Here is a 17576-nt window from a genome sequence, read left to right as displayed (position 1 = left end):
CAAGGCAGAAAATCTAATGAATGATCATTTCCACAACATTCATGTTTTTTGAATGACATCTTAAAGAACAACTTTTTTGTTTATTATTTTTAAGATTTTGCTGTTTAAAAATGTTTACAAACTCATTTTGAATGTTTTACATAAATATCCATTAGTTGTGTGAGAAAACCACTTTCCTGAGCTCGTACAGCTCTAAGAACGCAGCAAACGCGTTTTCTCAGCTCAACAAGGCAGAAAATCTAATGAATGATCATTTCCACAACATTCATGCATTTTGGCATACATCTTAAAAAACTACTTTTTTGTTTATTATTTTTAAGGTTTTGCTGTTTAAAAATGTTTACAAACTCATTTTGAATATTTTACATAAATATCCATTAGTTGTGTGAGAAAACCACTTTCCTGAGCTCGTACAGCTCTAAGAACGCAGCAAACGCGTTTTCTCAGCTCAACAAGGCAGAAAATCTAATGAATGATCATTTCCACAACATTCATGTTTTTTGAATGACATCTTAAAAAACTACTTTTTTGTTTATTATTTTGAAGATTTTGCTGTTTAAAAATGTTTACAAACTCATTTTGAATGTTTTACATAAATATCCATTAGTTGTGTGAGAAAACCACTTTCCTGAGCTCGTACAGCTCTAAGAACGCAGCAAACGCGTTTTCTCAGCTCAACAAGGCAAAAAATCAAATGAATGATCATTTCCACAACATTCATGTTTTTTGAATGACATCTTAAAGAACAACTTTTTTGTTTATTATTTTGAAGATTTTGCTGTTTAAAAATGTTTACAAACTCATTTTGAATGTTTTACATAAATATTCATTAGTTGTGTGAGAAAACCACTTTCCTGAGCTCGTACAGCTCTAAGAACGCAGCAAACGCGTTTTCTCAGCTCAACAAGGCAAAAAATCAAATGAATGATCATTTCCACAACATTCATGTTTTTTGAATGACATCTTAAAAAACTACTTTTTTGTTTATTATTTTTAAGATTTTGCTGTTTAAAAATGTTTACAAACTCATTTTGAATGTTTTACATCAATATCCATTAGTTGTGTGAGAAAACCACTTTCCTGAGCTCGTACAGCTCTAAGAACGCAGCAAACGCGTTTTCTCAGCTCAACAAGGCAGAAAATCTAATGAATGATCATATCCACAACATTCATGTTTTTTGAATGACATCTTAAAGAACAACTTTTTTGTTTATTATTTTAAAGATTTTGCTGTTTAAAAATGTTTACAAACTCAATTTGAATGTTTTACATAAATATCCATTAGTTGTGTGAGAAAACCACTTTCCTGAGCTCGTACAGCTCTAAGAACGCAGCAAACGCGTTTTCTCAGCTCAACAAGGCAGAAAATCTAATGAATGATCATTTCCACAACATTCATGTTTTTTGAATGACATCTTAAAGAACAACTTTTTTGTTTATTATTTTAAAGATTTTGCTGTTTAAAAATGTTTACAAACTTATTTTGAATGTTTTACATAAATATCCATTAGTTGTGTGAGAAAACCACTTTCCTGAGCTCGTACAGCTCTAAGAACGCAGCAAACGCGTTTTCTCAGCTCAACAAGGCAAAAAATCAAATGAATGATCATTTCCACAACATTCATGCATTTTGGCATACATCTTAAAAAACAACTTTTTTGTTTATTATTTTTAAGGTTTTGCTGTTTAAAAATGTTTACAAACTCAATTTGAATGTTTTACATAAATATCCATTAGTTGTGTGAGAAAACCACTTTCCTGAGCTCGTACAGCTCTAAGAACGCAGCAAACGCGTTTTCTCAGCTCAACAAGGCAAAAAATCAAATGAATGATCATTTCCACAACATTCATGTTTTTTGAATGACATCTTAAAGAACAACTTTTTTGTTTATTATTTTGAAGATTTTGCTGTTTAAAAATGTTTACAAACTCATTTTGAATGTTTTACATAAATATCCATTAGTTGTGTGAGAAAACCACTTTCCTGAGCTCGTACAGCTCTAAGAACGCAGCAAACGCGTTTTCTCAGCTCAACAAGGCAGAAAATCTAATGAATGATCATTTCCACAACATTCATGTTTTTTGAATGACATCTTAAAGAACAACTTTTTTGTTTATTATTTTGAAGATTTTGCTGTTTAAAAATGTTTACAAACTTATTTTGAATGTTTTACATAAATATCCATTAGTTGTGTGAGAAAACCACTTTCCTGAGCTCGTACAGCTCTAAGAACGCAGCAAACGCGTTTTCTCAGCTCAACAAGGCAAAAAATCAAATGAATGATCATTTCCACAACATTCATGCATTTTGGCATACATCTTAAAAAACAACTTTTTTGTTTATTATTTTTAAGATTTTGCTGTTTAAAAATGTTTACAAACTCATTTTGAATGTTTTACATCAATATCCATTAGTTGTGTGAGAATACCACTTTCCTGAGCTCGTACAGCTCTAAGAACGCAGCAAACGCGTTTTCTCAGCTCAACAAGGCAGAAAATCTAATGAATGATCATATCCACAACATTCATGTTTTTTGAATGACATCTTAAAGAACAACTTTTTTGTTTATTATTTTAAAGATTTTGCTGTTTAAAAATGTTTACAAACTCAATTTGAATGTTTTACATAAATATCCATTAGTTGTGTGAGAAAACCACTTTCCTGAGCTCGTACAGCTCTAAGAACGCAGCAAACGCTTTTTCTTAGCTCAACAAGGCAGAAAATCTAATGAATGATCATTTCCACAACATTCATGTTTTTTGAATGACATCTTAAAGAACAACTTTTTTGTTTATTATTTTAAAGATTTTGCTGTTTAAAAATGTTTACAAACTTATTTTGAATGTTTTACATAAATATCCATTAGTTGTGTGAGAAAACCACTTTCCTGAGCTTGTACAGCTCTAAGAACGCAGCAAACGCATTTTCTCAGCTCAACAAGGCAAAAAATCAAATTAATGATCATTTCCACAACATTCATGCATTTTGGCATACATCTTAAAAAACTACTTTTTTGTTTATTATTTTTAAGGTTTTGCTGTTTAAAAATGTTTACAAACTCATTTGGAATGTTTTACATAAATATCCATTAGTTGTGTGAGAAAACCACTTTCCTGAGCTCGTACAGCTCTAAGAACGCAGCAAACGCGTTTTCTCAGCTCAACAAGGCAGAAAATCTAATGAATGATCATTTCCACAACATTCATGTTTTTTGAATGACATCTTAAAGAACAACTTTTTTGTTTATTATTTTTAAGATTTTGCTGTTTAAAAATGTTTACAAACTCATTTTGAATGTTTTACATAAATATCCATTAGTTGTGTGAGAAAACCACTTTCCTGAGCTCGTACAGCTCTAAGAACGCAGCAAACGCGTTTTCTCAGCTCAACAAGGCAGAAAATCTAATGAATGATCATATCCACAACATTCATGTTTTTTGAATGACATCTTAAAGAACAACTTTTTTGTTTATTATTTTGAAGATTTTGCTGTTTAAAAATGTTTACAAACTCAATTTGAATGTTTTACATAAATATCCATTAGTTGTGTGAGAAAACCACTTTCCTGAGCTCGTACAGCTCTAAGAACGCAGCAAACGCGTTTTCTCAGCTCAACAAGGCAAAAAATCAAATGAATGATCATTTCCACAACATTCATGTTTTTTGAATGACATCTTAAAGAACAACTTTTTTGTTTATTATTTTGAAGATTTTGCTGTTTAAAAATGTTTACAAACTCATTTTGAATGTTTTACATAAATATCCATTAGTTGTGTGAGAAAACCACTTTCCTGAGCTCGTACAGCTCTAAGAACGCAGCAAACGCGTTTTCTCAGCTCAACAAGGCAGAAAATCTAATGAATAATCATTTCCACAACATTCATGTTTTTTGAATGACATCTTAAAAAACTACTTTTTTGTTTATTATTTTGAAGATTTTGCTGTTTAAAAATGTTTACAAACTCATTTTGAATGTTTTACATAAATATCCATTAGTTGTGTGAGAAAACCACTTTCCTGAGCTCGTACAGCTCTAAGAACGCAGCAAACGCATTTTCTCAGCTCAACAAGGCAAAAAATCAAATGAATGATCATTTCCACAACATTCATGCATTTTGGCATACATCTTAAAAAACTACTTTTTTGATTATTATTTTTAAGGTTTTGCTGTTTAAAAATGTTTACAAACTCATTTTGAATGTTTTACATAAATATCCATTAGTTGTGTGAGAAAACCACTTTCCTGAGCTCGTACAGCTCTAAGAACGCAGCAAACGCGTTTTCTCAGCTCAACAAGGCAGAAAATCTAATGAATGATCATTTCCACAACATTCATGTTTTTTGAATGACATCTTAAAGAACAACTTTTTTGTTTATTATTTTTAAGATTTTGCTGTTTAAAAATGTTTACAAACTCATTTTGAATGTTTTACATAAATATCCATTAGTTGTGTGAGAAAACCACTTTCCTGAGCTCGTACAGCTCTAAGAACGCAGCAAACGCGTTTTCTCAGCTCAACAAGGCAGAAAATCTAATGAATGATCATATCCACAACATTCATGTTTTTTGAATGACATCTTAAAGAACAACTTTTTTGTTTATTATTTTTAAGATTTTGCTGTTTAAAAATGTTTACAAACTCAATTTGAATGTTTTACATAAATATCCATTAGTTGTGTGAGAAAACCACTTTCCTGAGCTCGTACAGCTCTAAGAACGCAGCAAACGCGTTTTCTCAGCTCAACAAGGCAGAAAATCTAATGAATGATCATTTCCACAACATTCATGTTTTTTGAATGACATCTTAAAGAACAACTTTTTTGTTTATTATTTTGAAGATTTTGCTGTTTAAAAATGTTTACAAACTCATTTTGAATGTTTTACATAAATATCCATTAGTTGTGTGAGAAAACCACTTTCCTGAGCTCGTACAGCTCTAAGAACGCAGCAAACGCGTTTTCTCAGCTCAACAAGGCAGAAAATCTAATGAATGATCATTTCCACAACATTCATGTTTTTTGAATGACATCTTAAAGAACAACTTTTTTGTTTATTATTTTTAAGATTTTGCTGTTTAAAAATGTTTACAAACTCATTTTGAATGTTTTACATAAATATCCATTAGTTGTGTGAGAAAACCACTTTCCTGAGCTCGTACAGCTCTAAGAACGCAGCAAACGCGTTTTCTCAGCTCAACAAGGCAGAAAATCTAATGAATGATCATATCCACAACATTCATGTTTTTTGAATGACATCTTAAGGAACAACTTTTTTGTTTATTATTTTGAAGATTTTGCTGTTTAAAAATGTTTACAAACTCATTTTGAATGTTTTACATAAATATCCATTAGTTGTGTGAGAAAACCACTTTCCTGAGCTCGTACAGCTCTAAGAACGCAGCAAACGCGTTTTCTCAGCTCAACAAGGCAGAAAATCTAATGAATGATCATTTCCACAACATTCATGCATTTTGGCATACATCTTAAAAAACTACTTTTTTGTTTATTATTTTTAAGGTTTTGCTGTTTAAAAATGTTTACAAACTCAATTTGAATGTTTTACATAAATATCCATTAGTTGTGTGAGAAAACCACTTTCCTGAGCTCGTACAGCTCTAAGAACGCAGCAAACGCGTTTTCTCAGCTCAACAAGGCAGAAAATCTAATGAATGATCATTTCCACAACATTCATGCATTTTGGCATACATCTTAAAAAACTACTTTTTTGTTTATTATTTTTAAGATTTTGCTGTTTAAAAATGTTTACAAACTCATTTTGAATGTTTTACATAAATATCCATTAGTTGTGTGAGAAAACCACTTTCCTGAGCTCGTACAGCTCTAAGAACGCAGCAAACGCGTTTTCTCAGCTCAACAAGGCAAAAAATCAAATGAATGATCATTTCCACAACATTCATGCATTTTGGCATACATCTTAAAAAACTACTTTTTTGTTTATTATTTTTAAGGTTTTGCTGTTTAAAAATGTTTACAAACTCAATTTGAATGTTTTACATAAATATCCATGAGTTGTGTGAGAAAACCACTTTCCTGAGCTCGTACAGCTCTAAGAACGCAGCAAACGCGTTTTCTCAGCTCAACAAGGCAAAAAATCAAATGAATGATCATTTCCACAACATTCATGCATTTTGGCATACATCTTGAAAAACAACTTTTTTGTTTATTATTTTGAAGATTTTGCTGTTTAAAAATGTTTACAAACTCAATTTGAATGTTTTACATAAATATCCATTAGTTGTGTGAGAAAACCACTTTCCTGAGCTCGTACAGCTCTAAGAACGCAGCAAACGCGTTTTCTCAGCTCAACAAGGCAGAAAATCTAATGAATGATCATTTCCACAACATTCATGCACTTTGGCATACATCTTAAAAAACTACTTTTTTGTTTATTATTTTTAAGGTTTTGCTGTTTAAAAATGTTTACAAACTCATTTTGAATGTTTTACATAAATATCCATTAGTTGTGTGAGAAAACCACTTTCCTGAGCTCGTACAGCTCTAAGAACGCAGCAAACGCGTTTTCTCAGCTCAACAAGGCAGAAAATCTAATGAATGATCATTTCCACAACATTCATGTTTTTTGAATGACATCTTAAAAAACTACTTTTTTGTTTATTATTTTTACGATTTTGCTGTTTAAAAATGTTTACAAACTCATTTTGAATGTTTTACATCAATATCCATTAGTTGTGTGAGAAAACCACTTTCCTGAGCTCGTACAGCTCTAAGAACGCAGCAAACGCGTTTTCTCAGCTCAACAAGGCAGAAAATCTAATGAATGATCATTTCCACAACATTCATGTTTTTTGAATGACATCTTAAAGAACAACTTTTTTGTTTATTATTTTTAAGATTTTGCTGTTTAAAAATGTTTACAAACTCATTTTGAATGTTTTACATAAATATCCATTAGTTGTGTGAGAAAACCACTTTCCTGAGCTCGTACAGCTCTAAGAACGCAGCAAACGCGTTTTCTCAGCTCAACAAGGCAGAAAATCTAATGAATGATCATATCCACAACATTCATGTTTTTTGAATGACATCTTAAAGAACAACTTTTTTGTTTATTATTTTGAAGATTTTGCTGTTTAAAAATGTTTACAAACTCATTTTGAATGTTTTACATAAATATCCATTAGTTGTGTGAGAAAACCACTTTCCTGAGCTCGTACAGCTCTAAGAACGCAGCAAACGCGTTTTCTCAGCTCAACAAGGCAGAAAATCTAATGAATGATCATTTCCACAACATTCATGCATTTTGGCATACATCTTAAAAAACTACTTTTTTGTTTATTATTTTTAAGATTTTGCTGTTTAAAAATGTTTACAAACTCATTTTGAATGTTTTACATAAATATCCATTAGTTGTGTGAGAAAACCACTTTCCTGAGCTCGTACAGCTCTAAGAACGCAGCAAACGCGTTTTCTCACCTCAACAAGGCAGAAAATCTAATGAATGATCATTTCCACAACATTCATGCATTTTGGCATACATCTTAAAAAACTACTTTTTTGTTTATTATTTTTAAGGTTTTGCTGTTTAAAAATGTTTACAAACTCAATTTGAATGTTTTACATAAATATCCATGAGTTGTGTGAGAAAACCACTTTCCTGAGCTCGTACAGCTCTAAGAACGCAGCAAACGCGTTTTCTCAGCTCAACAAGGCAAAAAATAAAATGAATGATCATTTCCACAACATTCATGCATTTTGGCATACATCTTGAAAAACAACTTTTTTGTTTATTATTTTGAAGATTTTGCTGTTTAAAAATGTTTACAAACTCAATTTGAATGTTTTACATAAATATCCGTTAGTTGTGTGAGAAAACCACTTTCCTGAGCTCGTACAGCTCTAAGAACGCAGCAAACGCGTTTTCTCAGCTCAACAAGGCAGAAAATCTAATGAATGATCATATCCACAACATTCATGTTTTTTGAATGACATCTTAAAGAACAACTTTTTTGTTTATTATTTTTAAGATTTTGCTGTTTAAAAATGTTTACAAACTCATTTTGAATGTTTTACATAAATATCCATTAGTTGTGTGAGAAAACCACTTTCCTGAGCTCGTACAGCTCTAAGAACGCAGCAAACGCGTTTTCTCAGCTCAACAAGGCAGAAAATCTAATGAATGATCATTTCCACAACATTCATGCATTTTGGCATACATCTTAAAAAACTACTTTTTTGTTTATTATTTTTAAGGTTTTGCTGTTTAAAAATGTTTACAAACTCAATTTGAATGTTTTACATAAATATCCATTAGTTGTGTGAGAAAACCACTTTCCTGAGCTCGTACAGCTCTAAGAACGCAGCAAACGCGTTTTCTCAGCTCAACAAGGCAAAAAATCAAATGAATGATCATTTCCACAACATTCATGCATTTTGGCATACATCTTGAAAAACAACTTTTTTGTTTATTATTTTGAAGATTTTGTTGTTTAAAAATGTTTACAAACTCAATTTGAATGTTTTACATAAATATCCATTAGTTGTGTGAGAAAACCACTTTCCTGAGCTCGTACAGCTCTAAGAACGCAGCAAACGCGTTTTCTCAGCTCAACAAGGCAGAAAATCTAATGAATGATCATTTCCACAACATTCATGCATTTTGGCATACATCTTAAAAAACTACTTTTTTGTTTATTATTTTTAAGGTTTTGCTGTTTAAAAATGTTTACAAACTCAATTTGAATGTTTTACATAAATATCCATGAGTTGTGTGAGAAAACCACTTTCCTGAGCTCGTACAGCTCTAAGAACGCAGCAAACGCGTTTTCTCAGCTCAACAAGGCAAAAAATCAAATGAATGATCATTTCCACAACATTCATGCATTTTGGCATACATCTTGAAAAACAACTTTTTTGTTTATTATTTTTAAGATTTTGCTGTTTAAAAATGTTTACAAACTCAATTTGAATGTTTTACATAAATATCCATTAGTTGTGTGAGAAAACCACTTTCCTGAGCTCGTACAGCTCTAAGAACGCAGCAAACGCGTTTTCTCAGCTCAACAAGGCAGAAAATCTAATGAATGATCATTTCCACAACATTCATGTTTTTTGAATGACATCTTAAAGAACAACTTTTTTGTTTATTATTTTTAAGATTTTGCTGTTTAAAAATGTTTACAAACTCATTTTGAATGTTTTACATAAATATCCATTAGTTGTGTGAGAAAACCACTTTCCTGAGCTCGTACAGCTCTAAGAACGCAGCAAACGCGTTTTCTCAGCTCAACAAGGCAGAAAATCTAATGAATGATCATATCCACAACATTCATGTTTTTTGAATGACATCTTAAAGAACAACTTTTTTGTTTATTATTTTGAAGATTTTGCTGTTTAAAAATGTTTACAAACTTATTTTGAATGTTTTACATAAATATCCATTAGTTGTGTGAGAAAACCACTTTCCTGAGCTCGTACAGCTCTAAGAACGCAGCAAACGCGTTTTCTCAGCTCAACAAGGCAAAAAATCAAATGAATGATCATTTCCACAACATTCATGCATTTTGGCATACATCTTAAAAAACAACTTTTTTGTTTATTATTTTTAAGGTTTTGCTGTTTAAAAATGTTTACAAACTCAATTTGAATGTTTTACCTAAATTTCCATTAGTTGTGTGAGAAAACCACTTTCCTGAGCTCGTACAGCTCTAAGAACGCAGCAAACGCGTTTTCTCAGCTCAACAAGGCAAAAAATCAAATGAATGATCATTTCCACAACATTCATGTTTTTTGAATGACATCTTAAAGAACAACTTTTTTGTTTATTATTTTGAAGATTTTGCTGTTTAAAAATGTTTACAAACTCATTTTGAATGTTTTACATAAATATCCATTAGTTGTGTGAGAAAACCACTTTCCTGAGCTCGTACAGCTCTAAGAACGCAGCAAACGCGTTTTCTCAGCTCAACAAGGCAGAAAATCTAATGAATGATCATTTCCACAACATTCATGTTTTATGAATGACATCTTAAAAAACTACTTTTTTGTTTATTATTTTGAAGATTTTGCTGTTTAAAAATGTTTACAAACTCATTTTGAATGTTTTACATAAATATCCATTAGTTGTGTGAGAAAACCACTTTCCTGAGCTCGTACAGCTCTAAGAACGCAGCAAACGCGTTTTCTCAGCTCAACAAGGCAGAAAATCTAATGAATGATCATTTCCACAACATTCATGCACTTTGGCATACATCTTAAAAAACTACTTTTTTGTTTATTATTTTTAAGGTTTTGCTGTTTAAAAATGTTTACAAACTCATTTTGAATGTTTTACATAAATATCCATTAGTTGTGTGAGAAAACCACTTTCCTGAGCTCGTACAGCTCTAAGAACGCAGCAAACGCGTTTTCTCAGCTCAACAAGGCAGAAAATCTAATGAATGATCATTTCCACAACATTCATGTTTTTTGAATGACATCTTAAAAAACTACTTTTTTGTTTATTATTTTTAAGATTTTGCTGTTTAAAAATGTTTACAAACTCATTTTGAATGTTTTACATCAATATCCATTAGTTGTGTGAGAAAACCACTTTCCTGAGCTCGTACAGCTCTAAGAACGCAGCAAACGCGTTTTCTCAGCTCAACAAGGCAGAAAATCTAATGAATGATCATTTCCACAACATTCATGTTTTTTGAATGACATCTTAAAGAACAACTTTTTTGTTTATTATTTTGAAGATTTTGCTGTTTAAAAATGTTTACAAACTCATTTTGAATGTTTTACATAAATATCCATTAGTTGTGTGAGAAAACCACTTTCCTGAGCTCGTACAGCTCTAAGAACGCAGCAAACGCGTTTTCTCAGCTCAACAAGGCAGAAAATCTAATGAATGATCATATCCACAACATTCATGTTTTTTAAATGACATCTTAAAGAACAACTTTTTTGTTTATTATTTTGAAGATTTTGCTGTTTAAAAATGTTTACAAACTCATTTTGAATGTTTTACATAAATATCCATTAGTTGTGTGAGAAAACCACTTTCCTGAGCTCGTACAGCTCTAAGAACGCAGCAAACGCGTTTTCTCAGCTCAACAAGGCAGAAAATCTAATGAATGATCATTTCCACAACATTCATGCATTTTGGCATACATCTTAAAAAACTACTTTTTTGTTTATTATTTTGAAGATTTTGCTGTTTAAAAATGTTTACAAACTCATTTTGAATGTTTTACATAAATATCCATTAGTTGTGTGAGAAAACCACTTTCCTGAGCTCGTACAGCTCTAAGAACGCAGCAAACGCGTTTTCTCAGCTCAACAAGGCAGAAAATCTAATGAATGATCATATCCACAACATTCATGTTTTTTAAATGACATCTTAAAGAACAACTTTTTTGTTTATTATTTTGAAGATTTTGCTGTTTAAAAATGTTTACAAACTCATTTTGAATGTTTTACATAAATATCCATTAGTTGTGTGAGAAAACCACTTTCCTGAGCTCGTACAGCTCTAAGAACGCAGCAAACGCGTTTTCTCAGCTCAACAAGGCAGAAAATCTAATGAATGATCATTTCCACAACATTCATGCATTTTGGCATACATCTTAAAAAACTACTTTTTTGTTTATTATTTTTAAGATTTTGCTGTTTAAAAATGTTTACAAACTCATTTTGAATGTTTTACATAAATATCCATTAGTTGTGTGAGAAAACCACTTTCCTGAGCTCGTACAGCTCTAAGAACGCAGCAAACGCGTTTTCTCAGCTCAACAAGGCAGAAAATCTAATGAATGATCATATCCACAACATTCATGTTTTTTGAATGACATCTTAAAGAACAACTTTTTTGTTTATTATTTTGAAGATTTTGCTGTTTAAAAATGTTTACAAACTCATTTTGAATGTTTTACATAAATATCCATTAGTTGTGTGAGAAAACCACTTTCCTGAGCTCGTACAGCTCTAAGAACGCAGCAAACGCGTTTTCTCAGCTCAACAAGGCAGAAAATCTAATGAATGATCATTTCCACAACATTCATGCATTTTGGCATACATCTTAAAAAACTACTTTTTTGTTTATTATTTTTAAGATTTTGCTGTTTAAAAATGTTTACAAACTCATTTTGAATGTTTTACATAAATATCCATTAGTTGTGTGAGAAAACCACTTTCCTGAGCTCGTACAGCTCTAAGAACGCAGCAAACGCGTTTTCTCAGCTCAACAAGGCAGAAAATCTAATGAATGATCATTTCCACAACATTCATGCATTTTGGCATACATCTTAAAAAACTACTTTTTTGTTTATTATTTTTAAGGTTTTGCTGTTTAAAAATGTTTACAAACTCAATTTGAATGTTTTACATAAATATCCATGAGTTGTGTGAGAAAACCACTTTCCTGAGCTCGTACAGCTCTAAGAACGCAGCAAACGCGTTTTCTCAGCTCAACAAGGCAAAAAATCAAATGAATGATCATTTCCACAACATTCATGCATTTTGGCATACATCTTGAAAAACAACTTTTTTGTTTATTATTTTGAAGATTTTGTTGTTTAAAAATGTTTACAAACTCAATTTGAATGTTTTACATAAATATCCATTAGTTGTGTGAGAAAACCACTTTCCTGAGCTCGTACAGCTCTAAGAACGCAGCAAACGCGTTTTCTCAGCTCAACAAGGCAGAAAATCTAATGAATGATCATTTCCACAACATTCATGCATTTTGGCATACATCTTAAAAAACTACTTTTTTGTTTATTATTTTTAAGGTTTTGCTGTTTAAAAATGTTTACAAACTCAATTTGAATGTTTTACATAAATATCCATGAGTTGTGTGAGAAAACCACTTTCCTGAGCTCGTACAGCTCTAAGAACGCAGCAAACGCGTTTTCTCAGCTCAACAAGGCAAAAAATCAAATGAATGATCATTTCCACAACATTCATGCATTTTGGCATACATCTTGAAAAACAACTTTTTTGTTTATTATTTTTAAGATTTTGCTGTTTAAAAATGTTTACAAACTCAATTTGAATGTTTTACATAAATATCCATTAGTTGTGTGAGAAAACCACTTTCCTGAGCTCGTACAGCTCTAAGAACGCAGCAAACGCGTTTTCTCAGCTCAACAAGGCAGAAAATCTAATGAATGATCATTTCCACAACATTCATGTTTTTTGAATGACATCTTAAAAAACTACTTTTTTGTTTATTATTTTTAAGATTTTGCTGTTTAAAAATGTTTACAAACTCATTTTGAATGTTTTACATCAATATCCATTAGTTGTGTGAGAAAACCACTTTCCTGAGCTCGTACAGCTCTAAGAACGCAGCAAACGCGTTTTCTCAGCTCAACAAGGCAGAAAATCTAATGAATGATCATTTCCACAACATTCATGCATTTTGGCATACATCTTAAAAAACTACTTTTTTGTTTATTATTTTTAAGGTTTTGCTGTTTAAAAATGTTTACAAACTCATTTTGAATGTTTTACATAAATATCCATTAGTTGTGTGAGAAAACCACTTTCCTGAGCTCGTACAGCTCTAAGAACGCAGCAAACGCGTTTTCTCAGCTCAACAAGGCAGAAAATCTAATGAATGATCATTTCCACAACATTCATGCATTTTGGCATACATCTTGAAAAACAACTTTTTTGTTTATTATTTTGAAGATTTTGCTGTTTAAAAATGGTTACAAACTCAATTTGAATGTTTTACATAAATATCCATTAGTTGTGTGAGAAAACCACTTTCCTGAGCTCGTACAGCTCTAAGAACGCAGCAAACGCGTTTTCTCAGCTCAACAAGGCAGAAAATCTAATGAATGATCATATCCACAACATTCATGTTTTTTGAATGACATCTTAAAGAACAACTTTTTTGTTTATTATTTTGAAGATTTTGCTGTTTAAAAATGTTTACAAACTTATTTTGAATGTTTTACATAAATATCCATTAGTTGTGTGAGAAAACCACTTTCCTGAGCTCGTACAGCTCTAAGAACGCAGCAAACGCGTTTTCTCAGCTCAACAAGGCAAAAAATCAAATGAATGATCATTTCCACAACATTCATGCATTTTGGCATACATCTTGAAAAACAACTTTTTTGTTTATTATTTTGAAGATTTTGCTGTTTAAAAATGTTTACAAACTCAATTTGAATGTTTTACATAAATATCCGTTAGTTGTGTGAGAAAACCACTTTCCTGAGCTCGTACAGCTCTAAGAATGCAGCAAACGCGTTTTCTCAGCTCAACAAGGCAGAAAATCTAATGAATGATCATATCCACAACATTCATGTTTTTTGAATGACATCTTAAAGAACAACTTTTTTGTTTATTATTTTTAAGATTTTGCTGTTTAAAAATGTTTACAAACTCATTTTGAATGTTTTACATAAATATCCATTAGTTGTGTGAGAAAACCACTTTCCTGAGCTCGTACAGCTCTAAGAACGCAGCAAACGCGTTTTCTCAGCTCAACAAGGCAGAAAATCTAATGAATGATCATTTCCACAACATTCATGCATTTTGGCATACATCTTAAAAAACTACTTTTTTGTTTATTATTTTTAAGGTTTTGCTGTTTAAAAATGTTTACAAACTCAATTTGAATGTTTTACATAAATATCCATGAGTTGTGTGAGAAAACCACTTTCCTGAGCTCGTACAGCTCTAAGAACGCAGCAAACGCGTTTTCTCAGCTCAACAAGGCAAAAAATCAAATGAATGATCATTTCCACAACATTCATGCATTTTGGCATACATCTTGAAAAACAACTTTTTTGTTTATTATTTTGAAGATTTTGTTGTTTAAAAATGTTTACAAACTCAATTTGAATGTTTTACATAAATATCCATTAGTTGTGTGAGAAAACCACTTTCCTGAGCTCGTACAGCTCTAAGAACGCAGCAAACGCGTTTTCTCAGCTCAACAAGGCAGAAAATCTAATGAATGATCATTTCCACAACATTCATGCATTTTGGCATACATCTTAAAAAACTACTTTTTGTTTATTATTTTTAAGGTTTTGCTGTTTAAAAATGTTTACAAACTCAATTTGAATGTTTTACATAAATATCCATGAGTTGTGTGAGAAAACCACTTTCCTGAGCTCGTACAGCTCTAAGAACGCAGCAAACGCGTTTTCTCAGCTCAACAAGGCAAAAAATCAAATGAATGATCATTTCCACAACATTCATGCATTTTGGCATACATCTTGAAAAACAACTTTTTTGTTTATTATTTTTAAGATTTTGCTGTTTAAAAATGTTTACAAACTCAATTTGAATGTTTTACATAAATATCCATTAGTTGTGTGAGAAAACCACTTTCCTGAGCTCGTACAGCTCTAAGAACGCAGCAAACGCGTTTTCTCAGCTCAACAAGGCAGAAAATCTAATGAATGATCATTTCCACAACATTCATGTTTTTTGAATGACATCTTAAAAAACTACTTTTTTGTTTATTATTTTTAAGATTTTGCTGTTTAAAAATGTTTACAAACTCATTTTGAATGTTTTACATCAATATCCATTAGTTGTGTGAGAAAACCACTTTCCTGAGCTCGTACAGCTCTAAGAACGCAGCAAACGCGTTTTCTCAGCTCAACAAGGCAGAAAATCTAATGAATGATCATTTCCACAACATTCATGTTTTTTGAATGACATCTTAAAGAACAACTTTTTTGTTTATTATTTTTAAGATTTTGCTGTTTAAAAATGTTTACAAACTCATTTTGAATGTTTTACATAAATATCCATTAGTTGTGTGAGAAAACCACTTTCCTGAGCTCGTACAGCTCTAAGAACGCAGCAAACGCGTTTTCTCAGCTCAACAAGGCAGAAAATCTAATGAATGATCATATCCACAACATTCATGTTTTTTGAATGACATCTTAAAGAACAACTTTTTTGTTTATTATTTTGAAGATTTTGCTGTTTAAAAATGTTTACAAACTTATTTTGAATGTTTTACATAAATATCCATTAGTTGTGTGAGAAAACCACTTTCCTGAGCTCGTACAGCTCTAAGAACGCAGCAAACGCGTTTTCTCAGCTCAACAAGGCAAAAAATCAAATGAATCATCATTTCCACAACATTCATGCATTTTGGCATACATCTTAAAAAACAACTTTTTTGTTTATTATTTTTAAGGTTTTGCTGTTTAAAAATGTTTACAAACTCAATTTGAATATTTTACATAAATATCCATTAGTTGTGTGAGAAAACCACTTTCCTGAGCTCGTACAGCTCTAAGAACGCAGCAAACGCATTTTCTCAGCTCAACAAGGCAAAAAATCAAATGAATGATCATTTCCACAACATTCATGTTTTTTGAATGACATCTTAAAGAACAACTTTTTTGTTTATTATTTTGAAGATTTTGCTGTTTAAAAATGTTTACAAACTCATTTTGAATGTTTTACATAAATATCCATTAGTTGTGTGAGAAAACCACTTTCCTGAGCTCGTACAGCTCTAAGAACGCAGCAAACGCGTTTTCTCAGCTCAACAAGGCAGAAAATCTAATGAATGATCATTTCCACAACATTCATGTTTTTTGAATGACATCTTAAAAAACTACTTTTTTGTTTATTATTTTGAAGATTTTGCTGTTTAAAAATGTTTACAAACTCATTTTGAATGTTTTACATAAATATCCATTAGTTGTGTGAGAAAACCACTTTCCTGAGCTCGTACAGCTCTAAGAACGCAGCAAACGCGTTTTCTCAGCTCAACAAGGCAGAAAATCTAATGAATGATCATTTCCACAACATTCATGTTTTTTGAATGACATCTTAAAAAACTACTTTTTTGTTTATTATTTTTAAGATTTTGCTGTTTAAAAATGTTTACAAACTCATTTTGAATGTTTTACATCAATATCCATTAGTTGTGTGAGAAAACCACTTTCCTGAGCTCGTACAGCTCTAAGAACGCAGCAAACGCGTTTTCTCAGCTCAACAAGGCAGAAAATCTAATGAATGATAATTTCCACAACATTCATGCATTTTGGCATACATCTTAAAAAACTACTTTTTTGTTTATTATTTTTAAGGTTTTGCTGTTTAAAAATGTTTACAAACTCATTTTGAATGTTTTACATAAATATCCATTAGTTGTGTGAGAAAACCACTTTCCTGAGCTCGTACAGCTCTAAGAACGCAGCAAACGCGTTTTCTCAGCTCAACAAGGCAGAAAATCTAATGAATGATCATTTCCACAACATTCATGCATTTTGGCATACATCTTGAAAAACAACTTTTTTGTTTATTATTTTGAAGATTTTGCTGTTTAAAAATGTTTACAAACTCAATTTGAATGTTTTACATAAATATCCATTAGTTGTGTGAGAAAACCACTTTCCTGAGCTCGTACAGCTCTAAGAACGCAGCAAACGCGTTTTCTCAGCTCAACAAGGCAGAAAATCTAATGAATGATCATATCCACAACATTCATGTTTTTTGAATGACATCTTAAAGAACAACTTTTTTGTTTATTATTTTGAAGATTTTGCTGTTTAAAAATGTTTACAAACTTATTTTGAATGTTTTACATAAATATCCATTAGTTGTGTGAGAAAACCACTTT

The sequence above is a fragment of the Clarias gariepinus genome, chromosome 8 (assembly GCF_024256425.1).
Source record: "Clarias gariepinus isolate MV-2021 ecotype Netherlands chromosome 8, CGAR_prim_01v2, whole genome shotgun sequence".
NCBI classification, from domain to species: Eukaryota; Metazoa; Chordata; class Actinopteri; order Siluriformes; family Clariidae; genus Clarias; species Clarias gariepinus.
Note: the sequence above shows the minus strand (reverse complement) of the source record.